General features: G+C 41.1%; 1 protein-coding gene and 1 long non-coding RNA gene across 5 annotated transcripts in view; one reads left to right on the top strand and one right to left on the bottom strand.

Annotated features, from left to right (window-relative positions):
• SLC16A1 (solute carrier family 16 member 1) overlaps positions 1-9,101 on the bottom strand; it is a 61,510-nt gene extending 52,409 nt beyond the window's left edge. For 2 of the 4 annotated variants that reach the window (XM_061631983.1, XM_061631986.1), the window contains exon 1: positions 8,796-9,091. The gene's annotated coding sequence lies outside the window, so the exon portion shown is untranslated. Of the gene's footprint in view, positions 1-6,183; positions 6,205-8,760 lie in introns of those variants that run through there. The other 2 variants (XM_061631984.1, XM_061631985.1) reach the window with 2 other exon arrangements.
• LOC133387360 (uncharacterized) overlaps positions 1-12,576 on the top strand; it is a 58,376-nt gene that overhangs the window by 657 nt on the left and 45,143 nt on the right. The window lies entirely within an intron of this gene.

The following is a 12,576-nucleotide window of genomic DNA, read 5'->3' as shown; positions in this document are numbered from 1 at the left end:
GTCTTTAAAAAGGAACAATGTAGAGCCATCCAGTGCCATTACTACTACCTACAATTGTACCCCAAAACAGTACTGATTGAATAGGGTGATTTTCATTAATATTGGCACAACTTATAGCTCAGAGGTTGATGGAGCTAGCATATATTAACAGAACAATAACCTATTCAGGTTCTAGCTGGGCAGATCTCCTGTATTAATATTAAGTTACAGAACAAAAGCATATCTGTAATCCACAAAAGAATTGCACCTTCTTTGCCTTATTAGGTCTCAATTCTAGAAAAGTGTTTTGCACCCATTCAGCTTACTGATCTTTCTTTACAGTTCAGTTCAGTCTGTTTTGCTAGCTTAAAATAAGAAAAGATGGGTAAAAGTTACTAATACTTTATATTATCCAGCTGCTTGATACAAAACAAACTGCCAGTTCAGGAATTTGTGCTGGGACACCCTTCCCAAAGTGGACATTTTTCAAGAGAGAGTGATATGCTTGAAGTCCTTAGGCCTTCAGGAAAATTATAGCCTGTTTTGCAGATTAATTTTCTATGAAAGAGGAATGCTTTTATAATCGCCTACGTAACATGACTAGTTTAGTCTTACATTTAGGAACTCTGTAAATTAACAGATTCGACAGAAACACAGTCAGAACTCTAAATGCAACAATACAGCGACTAGTACAAACGGACAAAGAGAACTATTACAACAGTTACTGTAAAGAAATAGAAGAGGACAACAAAAAGGGTAGAACAACAGCCCTGTTCCAAAAGATTAGAGAAATAAAAGGGAAATTTAAACCAAGAGTTTAAATAATCAACAGGAGAACACACTGACTGACCGAGATGAAATAAAAGGAAGATGGAAGCAATACACTGAAGAACTCAGAGATGCAAGGATGACAGATTCATTCACAGAGAAACCGTATGATGAAGAACCAGGCATTTTAGAATGCGAGGTGAAAGCTGCTCTTAAAATACTTGGTAGAAACTAATCACCAGGAATAGATGGCATACCAATAGAGTTGCTACAAGCTACTGAGACTGAATCTGTCCAAATTTTGACAAAAATCTGTCAAGAAATATGGAAAACTAAACAATGGCCCACAGACTGGAAGCATTCCATATACATCCCAATTCCAAAGAAAGGGAATCCCAGGGAATGCAATAACTATCGAACTATTGCCTTAATATCCCATGCAAGTAAAGTAATGCTCAAGATTCTACAACAAAGGCTCTTATCATATATGAAGCGAGAAATGCCAGATGTCCAAGTTGGATTTAGAAAGGGAAGAGGCACCAGAGATCGTATCGCAATCATACGTTGGATAATGGAATGGACCAAGGAATTTCAGAAGAAAATCACCCTGTGCTTTATAGATTACAGCAAAGCCTTTGACTGTGTAGATCATGAAAAACTATGGAATGCTTTAAAAGAAATGGGGGTGTCACCGCATCTGATTGTCCTGATGCGCAAACTATACTCTGGACAAGAGGCTACTGTAAGAACAGAATATGGAGAAACCAATTGGTTCCCCATCGGAAAGGGTGTGAGACAGGGGTATATTTTATCACCCTATTTATTTAATCTGTAAACAGAACATATCATACGGAAAGCGGGATTGGACCAAGATGAAGGAGGTGTGAAAACTGAGGGAGAAATATCAATAATTTAAGATATGCAGACGATACCATACTACTAGCAGAAACCAGTAATGATTTGAAATGAATGCTGATGAAAGTTAAAGAGGAAAGCACAAAAGCAGGACTATAGTTGAACGTCAAAAAGACGAAAGTAATGACAACAGAAGATTTATGTAACTTTAAAGTTGACAATAAGGACATTGAACTTGTCAAGAATTATCAATACCTTGGCACAGTCATTAACCAAACTGGAGACAATAGTCAAGAAATTAGAAGGCTAGGACTGGGGAGGGCAGCTGTGAGAGAACTAGAAAAGGTCCTCAAATGCAAAGATGTATCACTGAACACTGAAGTCAGGATCATTCAGACCATGGTATTCCCGATCTCTATGTATGGATGTGAAAGTTGGACAGTGAAAAAAGGAGAAAAGAGAAAAATCAACTCATTTGAAATGTGGAGTTGGAGGAGAGCTTTGGGCATACCATGGACTGTGAAAAAGACAAGTAATTGGGTGTTAGAACAAATTAGACCAGAACTATCATTGGAAGCTAAAATGATGAAACTGAGGTTATCATACTTTGCACACAGAATGAGAAGACATGATTCATTAGAAAAGATAATAATGCTGGGGAAAACAGAAGGGAGAAGAAAAAGAGGAAGGCCAAACAAGAGATGGATTGATTCCATAAAGGAAGCCACAGACCTGAATTTACAAGATCTGAACAGGGTGGTTCATGACAGATGCTCTTGGAGGTTGCTGATTCATAGGGTCACCATAAGTCGTAGTTGACTTGGAGGCACATAACAACAATCTATGTAGTTTCTACAAAACGGTATACGTGCTGAAACATTGGTGACATACACAGATCAATAAATCTACCCATTGTAAATAAAGATCTTAACATTTTTAAGTCCCATTCTATATACCAAGTGTAAGAATTCCATGCCACACAAGGGGACTTGCCCCCTTAATATGGTATTACAACCTAGCCTCACCCTACTGCAGCAAAGTAGCTGCCACTGAGGCTATTTCAAACACTCCTGTCAACTCCTGGTGCAACTCAGCTGCACAGCAGAAAGAATTTGAAAGCATGGAGTAAGAGTGAGACAAACAGAGGCCTAGAGGGCAAAGCTGCCAACATGCCCTTGTGCAACATCCTAAGCATAATGAAGAACAGGTGCCTAGTCACCCAAAAACCTAGAAATCTTTTCCCGCCACCAGTTCTATATAGAGTGGGCTCCTTTGAATTTAAGGAAGGAGGAAACCACCAAGGATACAGAGCTCAAAAAGACACTGGGAGACAGGAAGAAGTGTGCATGTATAATTACTTTTCCGCAGGGATAGTTGCCCGCAGTATATTCTGGTGTACAAATTGTATTGCTTGAGATGTTTTCCTAGACTTAGTCAAAATGGGTCTGCTTCCAACTCCTTGTGCAACACTGCACTTTGAGCATGACTAGCAAAGGGACAAAAAAGTATTGGGGGCACTATTTCTCTGTCGTGACCCTACTCTACTTATCTAATGCAGGATGCCACTTTAGTTGCAGTGGGACTACACTGTGATTTGTGCCAGTTACATGAAGAAGCAGTACAGGGTTGGGATGCCAAAGTGTTATATAAGCCCTCCCTACTGTACATTAATAGTCAGTTAAGTAGTTAAGATCAGTTAAAAAGTTAATCCACTGGCAGCTCTAGTTTGCATGAGAAGCACAAAATTCAAGGATAATACTCTTCCCACTGCATGACGAGTCAGTTTCACTTGAATGAAATTTTAGTTTGAGCCACTGTAAAATTGGAAGAGTAGGAAGAAAAGAACTTATCTTTAGAATTAACTGTTCATATTGATAATTATGAAAAACACTGAACTAATTTAAAACAATACAAATTATCAAAAGTGTTGTTCCTACTTAAGCCAAGACACTTCAAAATGTTGTAGATGTCAGGGTTTGGAGGAGGATGTATTATCTGCAACTGTAATAGTACAAAAGAAGATACAGTTTAAACCGCACACCATAATCCATCACTGAGGGCCAAAACTAGACTATGGAGATATATTAATGCATCTCCACTTTCATTTAAACTTTTATCAATGTTGTTAGGGGGTCTGGACTGGGACCATGGCATGAGGAAAGGGCTTAACCCTTTTCCCTTGCATAATATTCCTGATTAAAGATTGCAAAAGCTGCTGTTCACCCCATTACAAAAATACCCACAGGGTATTATTTTCATTAGGAAAATATCTTAGCTGCTGTTTCCAAGTTTAGCAGTCCACTTTCTGTTGTTTGAAGAAAGGGAGCTGGTACCTCATTACAGACGTACATATTGTCCCATGAGAAGCTGAATCTAATATCTCATTATATTCTGCTTCCCGGCAACTGCCCCCTCCCGCATTACAGAAACTTGTTTCCTACCAACTTTGCCCAAACATGCCTATTTACTGTATACACCTCACTAATGTTTTCTACTAATCTCTATGGGAAGAAGTGTAAAGTATCATTAATATTAAAAGTAATTATTGGGTAGGAAGAAGAGATCTGCTTCTGACCTTGTACAGTCTCAGTCACATCAATTTCATCTCAAAGTTTTCTCTGCCCGCCTTTATTAGCAAAGCACAACTGTGCTATTAGTATGTGTATGGGTGAACAGCTATAATTACAGAAATGTAGCACTGCTTTGGGAAATGTTTCCTAAAGGAAAAAGCTGAAACCACAATCCCAAAAGGAGGAAATGCATACATAAAAGAAATGTGCAAAGATTAACAACACAGGGCAAAAAGTAAAATGAAAAAATATGTTGCAAAGTACACTGGTGAAACACACCCTTATTTGTTCAAAACCCAAACAGCAAAATCAAGTAGGGCAAGGAACTTGGACTGTCAGGATGCAAAAAGCTTTATGGGATTACCAACTACAAACTACAAATGAAGCAAAAATAGCTAACGTTTGGCAAACTGTATTAAAAAGGCTGCTGGGGGGAAAAACTATGTGATGCTGAGCCAGGTATGCACACACTCAAGGACACAAGATTTACTTCATGCTCAATACTACCTTTACTCACACTTGACCAGCATATTATTGCAAGGTAATTCAACCATAATGTAATTTAGAGAGTTATTTACAACTATGAGAAACAGAATGCTTCTTGACATAGGCATATCTGCAGGCAAGCTGTTATAACAGGCAGAGCTGGCTCTAAATGGCAGCCAGGTGGGGCCCTGGCCAAGGGCCCCACAGCCCACAGGGGCCCCTCGTTATGGTGGGGGAGTAGCGCTCCCCTTCCACGGCATGCCTGCCGCGGATCACAGGGAAGGAGCTGCCCACCCGCTCACCAGCCTGCCTGTGCCCACTCGCTCACTCTCCCCATGCTCACTCCCTCCCTCCCTCTCACTCACTTGCCTGCCCACTACCTTGCTCTCCCTCCCCCCACTCGCTCTCCCTCCCCCCACCTGGCAGCTCACCCTCTCCCCCCACCCACTCGCTGTCCCATCCCCCACCTGCTCACTCGCCCGCCCGACCTCCCACTCCTCCGCCTGCCTGGTAGGTAAGTAGGTAGGTGGGATGTGCATGTGTGCAGGTGCCAGGACCCTGGGCAGACTGGTGCCCAAGGGCCCCAGCATGCCTGGGGCCAGCCCTGATAACAGGACTGGGAATGTGGGCCAGAAGTTATAAAGGCTGCCTAAACAAAGGATGCTCCCTTCCTTCACCAGCTGGCACCCATTCTTCCACAAAAAGCTGCATCTGCTATAAGAAAAGTACAAAATAGTTATTTCTGCTCCTTCTTTTACAACAGCCAGCTACAAAACCACAAGGTCAAAAGCACTGCTATCTTCTACTGTCTAGATCTTCTTAAAGCCATTAGGAGTCCTCCTCCTCCTCCTCCTCGCACTGCATCATTTGGGTGCAGATCTATGACACTGCACATGAAGTACTGTAAGCAAAGCAACAACCAAAAGGTAAATTTGTGCCACGGCATGGGCCCATGCCCCGAGTCCTTTAAACACATAGCAGTGCCCCAGCTTTGGATCTTGGAATTCAGAAAGTCACGTGTTTGTTACTTTGGATTAATTAATATGCAGTACAAAAAATGAATTGGGGGAAGATATGGGCCATTCACATGTTCTCCTTTGCTTTAAGACTTTTTCAAGCTTTTTTTAAAAATGCTTTTTAAATAAGCTTTTAAATGTATTCTGTTTTAATATGTTTTAAAGTCTTTTGTTTTTAAGAACTTTTAGACTGCTTTTTGTGTTTTTGTTGCTGCCTTGGACGCATTCTGGGAAGAAGGGCGGGATAGAAATTTAATAAATAAATAATAGGACAGGCAGAAATAGGAGCTTAACAATAAGCTGCATGGCACCATCATCATCAGTTTATTTGCATGCCACTTTTTGGCAAAGCCCTCCAAAGTGGTGAACAAAATAGAAAAGAAATGTAATTATAGTAAATATAAATACAAAAGTACAATACAATAAATCAACAAAAACAGAACATTACAAAAACCCAGGTACATGATAATCCCACTTTATACATGCATCAATTGCATTTGTGCTCTCACCATAAACACAACTGCCATGCTCAACCAATAGCCCACATAGTAATTTTTCCCCTGGAAGTAGCTACAGCTGTGGCAGAGTTCTTACAGTTACTCTCCAGAGTGGGGATAGTTTCTGGCTGTTCAACGGGCTGCAGTTCTCCAGGTGTAGAAACAGGAAAAGAAGCAATAAAGAAAGGCTGAAGAGGCAAGTTAGTATTTATTTCCCAGCCAGCAATAGCCCTGTTACCACTACCTGCCACCCCTTAATTGAATACATGCAGAACTCAGATTGCCATACATACTGAAGCAAAGAAGCACACACCAAACAAGCAGTCATCCCATGGCCTTAAATACAAAATAATGTATCAAACACTAAAATGCACTGAGACTCCAGCAATACATGGCTGTTGCCTTATAGCACGTGGTTATTTACATTATACACAATTCATTTTCTGTGATATTATAATAGATGTCTGCATGCACATATAAAGACTTTGTCCTTCCAGCTCTTTATCTGCCAAATCATGCTGTCGTGATTGACTGCTCTGTTATTAGAAAAGTCTCAAGTGTGAATACTCCACTGTAGGAAAGAAGCAGTTGCACGTAAAGGTGACAAGAGTATAATAAATGTAATTCAAGTAACCAAATCACATTTACTAGTATAAAAGTATTTACTAAGTATTGAAGTTGTGAAGAGTCAGAACAGTTTGCAAACATCTTCCTCCATCTGGAAATACATTGCACTCCATGATAACCAATACATATTTTAGTTAATATGGAAGACACTGACAATGTGTGTGGGGGGGAGATTTGAGATGATCCATCATAGTCATAGCTAGATGACTTTTCTCAACAGCTTGAAGGAACAAGAATCCAATCCTATTGAAAGCTGTGCCTCTTAAGCCAGGCAGCTTTCTATGGTACCTTTCAAAAGGTATACAGACCTGAAAATCTCTGTAACACAGTTTCATGATATAGAACTGAGATTCCATGCGACAAAGGGTCCATACAACACAGCTCAGGTCATGCAAGGAATAGTTATGAGGGAAGGTGTGGAACAAGTGTAAGAAACAATTGTAATATTACATTGTTGGATAATTGTCTTTATTCAACATTGTAAACAAAAACATTGACTAAAATAAGCAGGGAACCCAGAATTACTGATGGGGGAGGGGAGGCTTATTACTGCTGAGTGGTGTTTGTGCAGGAATAAAACAAAAAAAGTTTGTGCTAATTCAGCACAATTGCTTCTGTACTCAAGAACATTTTCATCTGGCCTGATGTGTCAGCAGTCTTTAAGGTTCAAAATGTGACCAAAAGAAGGCACAGTAAACTAGGCAAATCCCATTGTGAGAAAGTTGTCCTCCCCCAAAATTCAAAGGGTGACAAATTTGAAATGCTGATGAGCTCACACAAGAAACAGGCATGGCTTATCCCCATTTTAAGGGATAACAGATGTGATGCGCTCAAATAATGCGTGCTCATTTGCCAGATCTGCAAGCAGTCCCACATACCTGTTAACATCATATCACATGGCAAGATCACATTCTTGTATTCCGTAATAGGTAATCCACTAGTTCTAGACTTAAAGCTGATTCACACATGATGTCATCACTTGGCAACATCTAGTGAAGACATCAATGTGTGAAAGCCATCAGATACAGCGTTTAATTTACCACCGCATCTTAAATGGAACACAAAGCTTTTTCAATGGAGACAGTTCACACTGAGCTTTAAATCATCAAGTGATGAGACATCAAGCGATTGCCAAGTACAATAGGCCATTTAAAGTAATATGGAAAGTCATCTTATCCATATACCGAAAATCATTTTGAGCAGGGTTGGTAAAGTGAACCAGTGCCTGCTAGATAAGCTATCTATATGGAAAATCGGCATGAGATGCACGTGTACAACAAGGAACAGATATCCTCTGATCTCTCACAACAAATGCAAGCATACAAACCAAACCAAATGGGCAAACCCCCACAACCAACCTTAACTCTTTCGAGATACAAAAACAAGAGAAACGTTAAGCCTGGTCACCATACAACCCAAAAAACCCTACCACCCACCACATGCTGAACTTAAACAAAGGAGCCCGCCTACTAATCCTCTTCCCATCCCATAAAGTAAATCCCAAGGAATCGGCAAGCAGTAGAATTAATGCCCCCCTACTTAAATATTCCTCAACTGAAGAGCAGCCAGCGAGCATCGGTAACGGATCCCCCTCCCAAAGGTCCCCTTGGCAGAACGACCGCCCACCCTGGGCCTTCATCCTTCTCGCTTTATGTCCTCATCATCACGGTATCCCTAGGAAATCCCTAGCCTTCAGGGCTTCAAACCCTCCCCAGGACTTCATGCCAGCCCCGCGTCGTCATCAGCCCCTTTCACCTCATACTCAGCTCGCCAGATTCGTGCCGCCCATCTCCCTCCATTTCTCCTCAGTGTTCCACCCGGGGGCTGAGGACAGACCGAAAAGTTGTCCCACGTGGCCCTCACTCAGTGGAAGACACCCGCTACGGGACCCCGAGCCATTCTATCCCGCCACGTAGAGTGCCACTGGCTTCTCCACCCGTTCGACGAGCAGAGGGAACTTGCCTTCCACCTTCCCGGTCTCGCAGGCAAAGCCGTACCTATTGCATATAGCGAGCCTAACTTGAAGCAGCTCTTTCCTTTCACCCCCTTTCTTCTCGCCTTCCTTTCAGACAGTCTCCAATACTCGACTCTCCAGCGCGCCCGCCCCCTCACGAGCTATAACAGGCCGGGTGGGGATCATGCTTGCGGCGGGGAGGAGCTGAGGCCGGGAAAGGGCGGGCTTCTGTGTCGAGGAGTCAGAGCGAGGGCTCGTGGACCAGCTGCCGTCCCCACCACCAGCTCGGCCCCAAGAGAGGGGGGGGAGTTCGGAGAGAGGCGCCTTTGTACGAGAGCGTGCCTGAGGGAGTCTTTGTGGTGGGGGTGCTGCTCCCGCGGTGTGGCGGGAAAGTCTCCAAGAGGAGCAAATAGAGCTGGCGTTTCTGCACGTAGTAAAGGGGCGTGAGGAGCTGGTGGGTTTATGGCCAGAAGCAACTCGGGGTTTATTCTAATATGCACCTGAATACATTTTGTGCAGTGTGAAAAAACTGTGCAATGTGAAATAAGTTTTTGTGCAGTTTGGCATTTAACAAGGAGCACAGATGAGGAAAAAATAAAAATAAATAGAAAATGAAGATAAATATTGGCTCTTTTAAAATGTTCATAACCTTCTTTTTAATAGTATATCATTGGATTAATTACTTGACTAGTTTGGGGATCGGCGGTGTGTTGGCTGCTTGTGCAGTAGGAAAAAAGCTCAAAATAAACCCTGCAAGAAAGGAGGGGGCCTGGCTCCCCTCTGCTTTCTCCGTAGCCGCCTTTGCCGTCCTCAGCCCGTACAATGGCAAACGCCCCATATTAATTGCTTTTTTAGAAGTGGTTCTGAGGTTTCCATCTACTCAAACCTAACATTTGACTTGGAGGCACTTCCACTCATCCTTTCTCTACCAGTTCTATGTGCTGACTTACATACCTGGTGAGGTACTTGATATATATGCAGAAGCACCCCCCCACCAAAAAAAAACACGAATTCATATTTTCCCAGGAGCAAACAGCTCCTGTAAGCCCTGACTCAAATTAAACCCTCCCCTTCTTGGCAACTAAAAGCGAGTGTGGCCTGAGACAATGTACTCCCCTTAGCACATTATCCTATTTTGCTGTGGCTGGACTGATGGAGCCCAGCCCTGACGGATGCCTAATCCCACCACTCTTCAGTAATTTCATAAAAATTGTGGCACATGCCATCAACATCTATGTTACTTCCAATCATTCAACCTGCAGTCCTAAGCATACTTACTAGGGAGTAAATCCTGCTGAACACAGTGGATGTTCTCTCTATAAGTATGCCTAAAGTTTTTTAGTCACTTGCATTAAGAACACAAGATCAGATCAATGTTCACAATGCTGACGGTGGGAAAACAAATAATATATTTGAAAGGTGACATGAAAATAGGAACCTGAAAACAAAAGAAAATGATATCTCAAGATGCTGACAAGGATTTTTTTTTTAATGTATATATAGCCCAACACCAGCTTATCATTAAAAGTCTTCCTCAGAGGCTGTAAGAAAGACAATACATCATTTAAACATTACTTAAACATTTTAAATATATTTTAGAGTGTTTTTAATGTTTTGTTGCCTGGGCTCCTACTGGGAGGCAGGGTGAGATATAATCATCATCATTAACCTTTAAAACAAATTAAATTATATACAAATTGCATATGCTTACTGAAAACGAAAAGCAGCCTTCAGTGATCTCACTTATTCACATGAACTGCTGGCTAAAATTTCTAACTGAACACAAAAAATGTATATATATTGCACACAATCATACACGGATGTTAATTTAAGATAAGTAGTCAAAGACTTTCATTTATCAACATGACAGCAACTTACAAAACTCATTAGTAAAACAGTCCCTGCTCTCAGGCTCTAAAAGACATACCACATGAGGAAATAGTATGGGGAGGGAAAAAGAAAAAAGCAAACCCAGGCACCCATTCTTATAGTTTTTATAATGAAGTTACATAGTTCTGTCTTGGAAAGCAAAACATGCTGAGCTAGGAGCAAAACAGTAACTGTGCAGGCCAACAGAAAAAGACTGTTTGTGGTGGCAGTTATTATTATTATTAACTCTGTTTATACCCCGCCGTTTTTCCAAATTGGAACTCACGGCGGCTTCCAGATAAAAAACAGATACAATTAAAACCTACCAAAGTTAAAAGCATATAATACATAAATAAATAAATATAGACAGATATAATTAAAAAATGAACTCTAATTTAAAATAACATTAAACTGTTTGGAATCCTTACAGGAAGCAGCTGGATGGGGTTGTCCTCTCATCAATGTCAGTAGTAGTTATCTAAATGAGATTATCTAGGACTGAACTCTGAAGGAAAGGCTTATACAGTTGGGTCAATTTGGACAGCGATTAGATACAGAGGGGTTAGGAAATTCCTCTTTGAGAGGGATGCGAGGATCGTCTGGGTCCAAGTTTTCTGGAGAGGTTTAATTTCTTTGCAATGTGAATCAGTAAGCAAATATTCATGCTTACTACTGGTGAGATAAATCCAGTAATGGTGATTTTGTGCAGTGTGTGGGTGGGTGTGGGTCAATCACAAGGTTTTCTTGGGAAATAGCCATGGATATTGGCAAACATCCAGATGAGCACGGGAAAGGTATGACTGTGTGGGAAGAAAAGAGAGTGGCAGAATGAAAGGCATCCTGACGCATAAATAATGCAGACAGTTCCCATTAGTCCAGATAGACAGTTGCTGGCCTTTCCAACTTAGGATCCTGGGTTCCATATGCAGAGCTAAAAATCATGGCGGATCATGTCACAGTCTAGGCCCCAATGAAAGATCCCATCACTCATACTAAGGTATTTCTTTCTCAAATAGGAGACTCTTGCATACCAGTCTTGAATCCTCCTTTTCCATCTAAATATTTTGTTGCCAGCAGACCACACAAAATCTAGGTGGGTTCTTGTAGAGGGCACCAAAGTATCTCTGAGGAGTAGGAATCAAATGTATATATCTCTTATGTCCTGTTGCACACATTTTCTAAGCTGATGTGGTGTAGTTCAAATGTATAAAACATTCCTGTACTTACATGTTTAGGAAATCAGGCTTTCTGTATCATCTCCTAAATATGGAGTTATTCAACAGTTTGAAACATTTTTATCTATGTATAGTGTTGATTTTAAAATAACTAATTTCAAAATGTGAAGCAGATGTGCTGGTTTTGTTCATTTTCAAATGATTTGCCTCTTGAATACCATTTTTTGTATGTATGTAAGTGTATACTTGTAAAAAATGAAAAAACAGAATTTATCTGTACACTAAATAATAAATACAAGTGGGATCTGCAACAAAATGTTGGAGTACATCCTCAGCTCCTAGCAGGAGCCATACTCCTCCAGGATATTGTAAGCTGTAAGAAACTCAATAAGGGCATTCTCTTCTGTGGTTTTCATTTTTCCTTTCCACCTGACCCTCAACATCTGTTCTGGAGAGGTTGCCCACTTAGGGTTTTTTCTGTTTGTTTGTTTTGTATTTCTGCAAATGCTAAGGTTCCCCCAAGCACAAGGTTACTTCCCCCTTGTTTCTTAGTGTCCTGCTTAGGCTCCAATTCTGTCAGCACTCACCACCTGTTTGCTATTAGACAAGGGAATGATGTTAAATCACTTTGATAGGCAGGTTGCAGCATGGAATGGCTCACAGATGTCACATGTTACTCTAGGTCTGCATCCATGTATAAACTATGATTGTTCCAGTGGAAAATGCAGCAACATATCCGTCTTTGCATAACATAATGTGCATAGTACTTAGCCCATGAGA

The sequence above is a fragment of the Rhineura floridana genome, chromosome 6 (assembly GCF_030035675.1).
Source record: "Rhineura floridana isolate rRhiFlo1 chromosome 6, rRhiFlo1.hap2, whole genome shotgun sequence".
Classification (NCBI taxonomy): domain Eukaryota; kingdom Metazoa; phylum Chordata; class Lepidosauria; order Squamata; family Rhineuridae; genus Rhineura; species Rhineura floridana.
Note: the sequence above shows the minus strand (reverse complement) of the source record. Positions and strands in the feature narration are given on the sequence as shown.